Raw genomic sequence first — 10985 nt, 5'->3', positions numbered from 1 at the left:
TCATTAGGGCGTAGTTATGGCTACCATTTGTAACCGAATAATATGTGGCGGGGCTCTCCCTTAGAGAGAGGTTGAGAAGCTCTGTCATCTGGGAGGAGCTCAAAGTAAAGCCGCTGCTCCTCCACATCGAGAGGAGCCAGATGAGGTGGTTCGGGCATCTGGTCAGGATGCCACCCGAACACTTCCCTAGGGAGGTGTTTAGGGCATGTCCGACTGGTAAGAGGCCATGGGGAAGACCCAGGACACGTTGGGAAGACTATGTCTCACGGCTGGCCTGGGAACGCCTCGGGATCCCCCGGGAGGAGCTGGACGAAATGGCTGGGGAGCGGGAAGTCTGGGCTTCTCTGCTTCAGCTGCTGCCCCCGCGACCTGACCTCGGATAAGCGGAAGAAAATGGATGGATGGATGGACTAATGAACCTATTTAACCTGATGCAGGCATTAGTTTTGGAAATGAAAAATTACACTGTGATTCTATAATATTTTCCTTAGAATTTTTACTTTGCTCAATCTTCAAATGAAACTGTTACTAACTACCACAATTTAGTGTTTCTCAAAGCCAGTTGCTATTTGCAATGACAATAATTTTGTGTAATTTTTCCCCCCACAAAAACAAACTGAATGAACATCCTCCTCGTCTGGCGATTCCACAATTTTTTTTGCCAGGGGTTGTGGAAAAGATATGTTGTTTCAATGTTGTATTTGTTCAGTATTTTGTTGAAAAATGCCCAAATTTCAATGGTCAAATCAACGTCACAACCTGATATTGAATACACGTCGTCAAAAAGCATGTTGTTTCAACGTTGTATTCATGTTGTAGAATATTGGTTGGGAAATGACCGTCACAACCTGACATTGAATAAACGTCAAAAAGCATGTTGTTTCAACATTGTATTTGTTCAGTATTGGTTGAAAAATTAACAAATTTCACTGGTCAAATCAACATCACAACCCAACGTTGAATAAATGTATTTATGTTGTAGAATATTAAAATTACACGGTGATTCTATAATATTTTATTTAGAATTTTTACTTTGCTTGATCTTCAAATGAAACAGTTACTAACTATCACAATGTATTTGAGTGTTTCTCAAAGCCAGATAGTTGCTATTTGCAATGACCATAGTTTTGTGTCTTTTTTTCCCCCCACAAAAACTAACTGAATGAACATCCTCCTCGTCTGGCGATTGCACCATTTTTTTTTTTGCCAGGGGTTGTATAAAAGGTATGTTGTTTCAACGTTGTATTTGTTCAGTATTTTGTTGAAAAATGCCTAAATTTCAATGGTCAAATCAAAGTTGCCAAAAAGCATGTTTCAACGTTGTATTCATGTTATAGAATATTGGTTGGGAAATGAACAAATTTCAATGGTGAAATCAACGTCACAACCTGACATTGAATACACGTTGTCAAAAAGCATGTTTCAACGTTGTATTTGTTCAGTATTGGTTGGAAAATGACCAAGTTTCAATGGTCAAATCAACGTCACAACCTGATTTTGAATAAAGGTCGTCAAAAAGCATGTTTCAACGTTGTATTCATGTTGTACAATATTGGTATGGAAATGACCAAATTTCAATGGTCAAATCAACGTCCCAACCTGACATTGAATAAACGTCAAAAAGCATGTTATATTTGTGTTGTAGAATATTAAAATTACACGGTGATTCTATAATACTTTCCTAAGAATTTTTACTTTGCTTGATCTTCAAATGAAACTGTTACTATTTACTCTCCTAATATATTTGAGTGTTTCTCAAAGCCAGATAGTTGCTATTTGCAATGACTATAGTTTTGTGTCATTTTTTCCCCCCACAAAAACAAACTGAATGAACATCCTCCACGTCTGGCGATTCCAGCATTTTTTTTTGGCGGGTGTTGTTGAAAAAGCATGTGACGGGCCAGATCTGGCCCCCGGGCCCTGGTTTTGACAGCTGTGGTCTAAATGGTTACGAGAGATGTCCGATGATATCGGCCTGCCGATATTATCGTCCGATAAATGCTTTGAAATGTAATATCGGAAATTATCGGTTTCGTTTTTTTTATTATTGGTATCGGTTTTTTGTTTTTTTTGTTTTTTTGTTTTTTTTGGTATTATTATTTTTTATTAAATCAACATAAAAAACACAAGATACACTTACAATTAGTGCACCAACCCCAAAAAACCTCCCTCCCCCATTTACACTCATTCACACAAAAGGGTTGTTTCTTTCTGTTATTAATATTCTGGTTCCTACATTATATATCAATATATATCAATACAGTCTGCAAGGGATACAGTCCGTAAGCACACATGATTATCTTCACCATACCTGGTTGTCCAAATTAGGCATAATAATGTGTTAATTCCACAACTGTATATATCGGTATCGGTTGATATCGGTATCGGTAATTAAAGAGTTGGACAATATCGGAATATCGGATATCGGCAAAAAGCCATTATCGGACATCCCTAATGGTTACCTTTGCATAACCATCATCTGCATAGAGATGATGGCTATGTTTTATTCAGCACACAACAGAGAAGAACATCAATGTATGGTATACGCTTTGTGCTGCAGATGGGGCAAACTAATAATTTTGGGGATAAGAGACAAGAGATGAGGGCGGGTTGGGGTGTTTACTGAAATTCTAATTTTAAATATGCATCCGCCTTCTTCTTCTTCTTTTTTGGCATGCAGGCCCTGCACCAAGATGTCAGCACTGACTGCAATTAATTGATGGTGAATTTTGCTGTCTGCCTCTTGACTACTTGACTGATGTTAATGAGCTGGTAAAAGAAAAAGAAAAAAAAGGATGCTCATGCAGGCTTCCTGGTGATGTTTTTAAACAACATGAAGACGGAAAGCTACGGAGCCCCAAAAGGGACATGGATGTTTTCCGAGTTCTCGCAATACTTTTTGCGAGGCCTTACCATGAATTGATTAATGTGGACCTCGCCGACTTAAACAAGTTGAAAAACGTATTGGGGTGTCACCACTTAGTGGTCAATTGTACGGAATATGTACTGCACTGTGCAATCTACTATTAAAAATTTCAATCAAAAATCAATCAATCAATCAGGTCTCGCAATACTTTTTGCGACAATCTCGCAAAAGGTTTTTTCCCCATAGACATCTTATAAGTAGACGCAGCATCGAACGCTACTGCCTACTGCCGCTGACGAGACGCTGGGCCGCCATCTTGGAGTGGTGATCCGCTCCACTCAGTGCAATTCATTTGGCAGGAGCAATCAACTGTCAGCGCATTTAATTCATCTTACCTCACTGAATACCACTGATTATCACGCGGTTTTTTTTGTCATACGTGTAGCTATGATAAAGGACACATGTTTTGGCGTGTTTTATTAGTCATAGTTTGCTTAACAGTAATAGAATATTCTTATATGCTATAAGTGACCAGACGTCCGAGATTAAAACTGGGAATATAATCCCAGAGAAGGGGGAAAAAAACGGTCAGCTATTTTTGAATTGAAGAAACAATATGATTAGGTTATATAAACATGCCTTTATCCTACATAAACAATGTATGAATACATTAGATATCTATATATCTTAGGGATCTACCATTTACCATTTCCATGATCACTAGTGGTAATGGTGTGGCTATGTATGTGTGTAGTGTGCATATGTATGTATATATATATCTATAATTTATGTATATACAAGTTCATTAAGTTTGTACATTGAGTGAACAGGTAGTTCTAGCTCAGAGTAATTAATGATTTAAAGAAAAGGGGTGGGATTAAATAAGTGTAAACTTCTTCTCACTCCTTTTCAAATATGTAAAAAATAAAAATAAAAATAAAAAAAGAACAATGCTCATTTGTTTTTGTTTTTTTCTTTTCCATTGTTTTCATTTTGTTATAATGTCTGTTAAGGCTATAGCACTGTATTGGATCAGGCTTGCTCTTGTTTTTATGCATATTTGAAATAAAATATATCAATCAATCAATCAATCTATAGCATAACCTTGAGACCTCCGAATTCGGGAGACGGGGGGTTGGGGGGGCGTGGTTGCAGGGGCGGGTTTGAGGTGCCGGCAGCATACCCCTTCCCCTTCAAGCTTTTCTGGATGAAATGAAATTCTTTTTTCCAATCATTTTGGAACTTGCAAGCGTATTTCTTCTTCTTACTCATCATTGCCATGTCTCTTCTTCGTTCTTCTGCTTTGTCTCCTTCTTGTTGTGTGTGCAGTTGTGCACAGAGCTCCAAAAGCTGTAGATGTTATTGTAGCGTCCCGGAAGAGTTAGTGCTGCAAGGGGTTCTGGGTATTTGTTCTGTTGTGTTTATGTTGTGTTACGGTGTGGATGTTCTCCCGAAATGTGTTTGTCATTCTTGTTTGGTGTGGGTTCACAGTGTGGCGCATATTTGTAACAGTGTTAAAGTTGTTTATATGGCCACCATCAGTGTGACATGTATGGCTGTTGACCAAGTATGCCTTGCGTTATCATTAAACCAGTTAGAAGGTCGTACAACATGTCAGCATTTCTTGACATCTTCGAGTAAAGACTTTTGTTAAACCCTTCCAACGCTACATTGTTATGTGACCGGGCCAGTACGCTGTTAAATGGAGGAAAAGAGGATGCCTGGACAGCATGCGGCTGTTAAGGGGTGAAGGTTTCAGGTGAGAGAGGATGTAAAAGGTAGTGTCTTTAAGGCACGCCCCCAATATTGTTGTCCGGGTGGAAATCGGGAGAAATTCGGGAGAATGGTTGCCCCGGGAGATTTTCGGGATGGGCACTGAAATTTGGGAGTCTCCTGGGAAAATCGGGAGGGTTGGCAAGTATGGGACCTCTAGACTGTATCGCTGTTGCTGCAGCAGCAGAGTTTATTCTGTCTTGACACTTTGTATTGATATTTTCTATTACATTCTTCCCTTAAATGATAATGTTTACAGTGATTGTTATATATGTATTTTTTATGTATGTCGCTTTGGATAAAAGTGTCTGCCAAATACTTAAACATAAACACCTGAAAGTCTTTATATCAGCTAAAACCACCAATCTGTTTCACTGGATTCAGAATAAAACCAAATTCTGTCTTACCCAACAATGTTAGTATTTGAATATTGTTACTTGAAGACTTATTCCTGGTTACAATTATACTGTTAAGAAAGTATTGTCTTATACTTTGTAACTTTTTGTCACCCACATCTGCGGTCCTCTCCAAGGTTTCTCATTGTCATCCCACTGGGTTGAGTTTTTCCTTGCCCTGATGTGGGATCTGAACCGAGGATGTCGTTGTGGCTTGTGCAGCCCTTTGAGACACTTGTGATTTAGGGCTATATAAATAAACATTGATTGATTGATTGAAATCTTACTTGTGAAAAGTAATCCCCCGATTCCTATTTTCAACAGTCCGCTCATTTGAGCAGGAAAACGCTGAACACCAGCCCGACATCTTTGTTTTCTACCTGTCAACTGTCAGTTTAGGCTGTAGCCTCCTCTCCAGTACACCTGAATAGGCCTTACCGGGAAGGCTGAGGAGTGTGATCCCACGATAGTTAGAACATACCCTCCGGTTCCCCTTTTTAAAGAGAGGAACCACCACCCCGGTCTGCCAATCCAGAGGTACCGCCCCCGATGTCCACACGATGCTGCAGAGTCTTGTCAACCAAGACAGCCCCACAGCATCCAGAGCCTTAAGGAACTTCGGGCGGATCTCATCTACCCCCGGGGCCTTTCCACCGAGGAGCTTTTGAACTACCTCAGCAACCTCAGCCCCAGAAATAGGAGAGCCCACCACATATTCCCCAGGCACTGCTTCCTCATAGGAAGACGTGTTGGTGGGATTGAGGAGGTCTTCGAAGTAATCCCTCCACCGATCCACAACATCCGCAGTCGAGGTCAGCAGAACACCATCCCCACCATACACGGTGTTGATAGTGCACTGCTTCCCCTTCCTGAGGCGGCGGATGGTGGTCCAGAATCGCTTTGAAGCCATCCGAAAGTCGTTTTCCATGGCTTCCCCGAACTCCTCCCATGTCCGAGTTTTTGCCTCCGCGACCGCTGAAGCCGCACACCGCTTGGTCTGTCGGTACCTGTCCGCTGCCTCAGTAGTCCCATGAGCCAAAAGAACCCGATAGGACTCTTTCTTCAGCTTGACGGCATCCCTCACCGCCGGTGTCCACCAACGGGTTCTAGGATTACCGCCACGACAGGCACCAACTACCTTGCGGCCACAGCTCCAGTCAGCCGCCTCGACAATAGAGGTGCGGAACATGGTCCCCTTGGACTTAATGTCCAGCACCTCCCTTGTGACATGTTCAAAGTTCTTCCGGAGGTGGGAATTGAAACTCTCTCTGACAGGAGACTCTGCCAGACGTTCCCAGCAAACCCGCACAATGCGTTTGGGCCTGTCCGGTCTGTCCGGCATCCTCCCCCACCATCGCAGCCAACTCATCACCAGGTGGTGATCGGTAGAAAGCTCCGCCCCTCTCTTGTGTCTCTCGTGTCCAAAACATGAGGCCGCAAATCCGATGACACAACTACAAAGTCGATCATGGAACTGCGGCCAAGTGTGTCCTGGTGCCAAGTGCACATATGGACACCCTTATGCTTGAACATGGTGTTCGTTATGGACAATCTGTGATGGGCACAAAAGTCCAATAACAAAACACCACTCAGGTTCAGATCCGGGCGGTCATTCTTCCCAATCACGCCTCTCCAGGTTTCACTGTCGTTGCCAACATGAGCGTTGAAGTCCCCCTGTAGAACAAGGGAATCACCCGGGGGAGCACTCTCAAGTACTCCCTGAGTGAATCCAAAAAGTGTGGGCACTCTGAGCTGCCGTTTGGCGCGTAAGCGCAGACAACAGTCAGGACCCGTCCCCCCAACTGAAGGCGGAGGGAAGCTACCCTCTTGTCCACCGGGTTGAACTCCAACATGCAGGCTCTGAGCCGGGGGGCAACAAGAATTGCCACCCCAGCCCATCGCCTCTCACTGCTGGCAACGCCAGAGTGGAAGAGAGTCCAGCCCCTCTCAAGAGAACTGGTTCCAGAGCCCTTGCTGTGCGTCGAAGTGAGTCCGACTATATCTAGCCGGAACTTCTCCACCTTGCGCACTAGCTCAGGCTCCTTCCCCCCCAGCGAGGTGACGTTCCACGTCCCAAGAGCTAGCTGCTGTAGCCGAGGATCGGACCGCCAAGTGCCCTGCCTTCGGCTGCCGCCCAGCTCACACTGCACCCGACCTCTATGGCCCCTGCTATGGGTGGTGAGCCCATTGGAGGGGGGACCCATGTTGCCTGTTTGGGCTGTGCCCGGCCGGGCCCCATGGGGAAAGGCCCGGCCACCAGGCGCTCGCCATCGTGCCTCAACTCCGGGCCTGGCTCCAAAGGGGGGCCCCGGTGACCTGCGTCCGGGCGAGGGAAATCTGAGTCTCGGTTCTTGTATTTCCATAGAAGTCTTCAAAATATATATATATATAAAAATATATATTTATCATTCTATTTTAGTTACTTTATTGAGTTTACAACCCCCTGGTGCTGATTTGTACTGTTTTTGTACTTATTCTGATTATTATTATTTCTCGATTGTTTGTAAATGTTGCAGTTTATAAATAAAGGTTTATAAAATTTAAAAACAATAAAAAATTCCCTCCATGTCCCTTTAGGGGCTCCGTATAAAGCAATATATAATAATGCACATATTAAAAAAAAAAAAAAAGTTGCAGGGGCTCCATAAAGGAAGGTGATATTTGGGGAAAGCTGCGCCGGTGTTTGTCTAATTCACGGCGGATGCTTGCATTTGCACCGCCGGGGAGTCTACGCTGTTAACGCAACTTCACACACAGACACTTCCGTTTAAAATGTATTTAAAGATTTAATTCTTCCAGTTGAAGCCGCGCTTGACTCGGGAGTGGATTATGCAGCCGAGCCTGTCACCGGCTGCAGGCGCGGGGAATATATATACACACAAAAAATACCCAAAACAATGTTCTACCGCCGAGGCAAAACGCCGCTCAAATGTAAATAGCGGGGGGAGAGACAGGCGAGGTTTTGTGTTTTTAAAGCTTCAAAAAAGCGCCTCCACCCTGCGAGACACCGGAGACACGCAGACACACGTCGACATGGCGGGCCTCAGCGGGGCTTTGATCACGCACCGGCTTTTATGCGGGATGACTGGCGAAGGCACCAGCTGCTGTCACTACAAATCTGCGCGTCGACTTCGGGGAGGCGGGAAAAAGAGGGGGGGAAGTAGGGGAGTCTGCGCTTTCATCTCGTCCTCCCCGGCCTGCGCGCGCACCTGCTCGGCTTGTGCGCCACCGGTGTTGGCGTGTTGCGCACCTGTTCTGCACCATGAATTGATTAACGTGGACCCCGACTTAAACAAAGTTGAAAAACTTATTGTGGTGTTACCATTTAGTGGTCAATTGTACGGAATATGTACTGTGCTGTGAAATCTACTAATAAAAGTTTCAATCAGACTTGCCAACCCTCCCGGATTTTCCGGGAGACTCCCGAAATTCAGCGCCTCTCCCAAAAACCTCCCGGGACAAATTTTCTCCCGAAAATCTCCCGAAATTCATGCGGACCTGAGTGACGTGTCGACAGCCTGTTTTCACGTCCGCTTTCCCACAATATAAACAGCGTGCCTGCCCAATCACGTTATAACTGTAGAATGATGGAGGGCGAGTTCTTGGTTTCTTATGTGGGTTTATTGTTAGGCAGTTTCATTAACTGCCTCCCAGCGCGGCAACAACACACAACAACAGCAGTCACGTTTTCGTCTACCGTAAAGCAGTTTGTCTGCCGTAAAGAGCAATGTTGTGACACTCTTAAACAGGACAATACTGCCATCTACTGTACATGCATATGGGACAATAACATCTACGGCTTTTAGAGAGTGCAGTGCACAACTGTGCACACAACAAGGAGACAAAGCAGAATGCATCATCAGAGAGGGTGTTCAGCATGGTTAGAAAAATAGTGTCAGAGAATAGAACAAGAATGGACAATTCAACCCTTAACTCAACAATGAGTAGATGAGTGTTATGTGTAAATAAATGAACACTGAAATTTGAGTATTTCTCTTAATTATATATATATATATATATATATATATATATATATATATATATATATATATATATATATATATATATATATATATATGTATATATATATATATATATATATACATATATAATAAAAAAAAAAAAAAAAAAAAAAATATATATATATATGTATATATATATATATATATATATATATATATATATATATATATAGCTAGAATTCACTGAAAGTCAAGTATTTCTTATATATATATATATATATGAAATACTTGACTTGGTGAATTCCAGCTGTAAATATACTCCTCCCCTCTTAACCACGCCCCCAACCACGCCCTCTCCCACCTCCCGAAATCGGAGGTCTCAAGGTTGGCAAGTATGGTTTCAATTAATCAAAGGTTCACTTCCTATCAGTTGGTAGCCTATTGGCTGTCTATCAGAGGCATCTTTCTTATTAGCGGTGCTTTGATGTCCGTGTAGAACAGACCTGGGCAAATTAAGGCCCGGGGCCCACATGCGGTCCGTTAAGCTTTTCAGTCCGGCCCGCCGGACATTCCCCCAAAAATTTTTTTAGATCTTTAAGATGGAAAGTGTAGCTGCCATTATGATGTGCAGTGATGTTTTCTAATGACCGTTAGTCTTCAACTATATACAAAGTATTTCAATGGTTGGAATCTACGCTTATGGATGATATATCAGTTAATATGGTAATCTAATTAGTTACTATGGTCATCTAATTAGTTACTATGGTAATCTATGTCACAGCAGCTCAGATGAGGCACCAAGCAGTGTGGGCGGGAAGCGTTTCCACAGAGGCAGGAGGAGCTTTTCACAACAAAGTTCTAAAGTTTAGTGATATATCAGATTTTAGGTGGGTTTATTTTGTACCCTTCGCGTTCATATTTCACTGTTTGTTGCATTTTTGTTGCATTTCACTTGATTGTAAAATATGTCGATCGAAAGGGGCTGTGACATTCATATTTTGTCAATATTCAATGTTTTATCATTCATAGAAAAATTTAAATTCCATTTATCCATCCATTTTCTATCGCTTATTCCCTTTGGGGTCGTGGGGGGCGCTGGAGCCTATCTCAGACCTGGGCAAATTAAGGCCTGGGGGCCACAAGCGGCCCGTTAAGCCTTTCAGTCTGGCCCGCCGGACATTCCCAAATAATTTTTTTAGATCTTTAAGATGGAAAGTGTATCTGCCATTATGATGTGCAGTGATGTTTTCTAATGGCCGTAAGTCTTGAACTATATACAAAGTCCCTTTTCGGGCATGATGTAAAATGAAATGATATGAAATTGTGTGACGTATTATGCTGTAAGTGTGTTCATGTTCGAAATAAACTAAAGAAAGAAAGAAAGTATTTCAATGGTTGGAATCTGCGCTTATGGATGATGTATCAGTTACTATGGTAATCTAATTAGTTACTATGGTCATCTAATTAGTTACTATGGTAATCTACGTCACAGCAGCTCAGACGAGGCACCAAGTGTGGGCGGGAAGCGTTTCCACAGAGGCGGAAGGAGCTTTTCACAACAAGGTTCTAAAGTTTAGTGATATATCAGATTTTAGGTGGGTTTATTTTGTACCCTTTGCGTTCATATTTCACTGTTTGTTGCATTTTTGTTGCATTTCACTTGATTGTAAAATATGTTGATCGAAAGGGGCTGTGACATTCATATTCTGTCAATATTCAATGTTTTATCGTTCATAGACAAATTTAAATTCCATCACGTTTTTTAAGGCGGTCTGTCATAACGTTTTTAGCATTCAATCAGACATTATTGTGAAGTTTTGTAGTATTAGTGTCCCTAAAAATAGATATACCAGCCCCCAGACACATTTTTTTCTCTAAATGTGGCCCCCCGAGTCAAAATAATTGCCCAGGCCTGGTGTAGAACCACCTCAACAGGCACAATGTGTTGATACAATGTTGATTATACATACAGTCGTGGTCAAAAGTTTA

This window comes from Nerophis lumbriciformis, linkage group LG26 (assembly GCF_033978685.3).
Source record: "Nerophis lumbriciformis linkage group LG26, RoL_Nlum_v2.1, whole genome shotgun sequence".
NCBI classification, from domain to species: Eukaryota; Metazoa; Chordata; class Actinopteri; order Syngnathiformes; family Syngnathidae; genus Nerophis; species Nerophis lumbriciformis.
Note: the sequence above shows the minus strand (reverse complement) of the source record.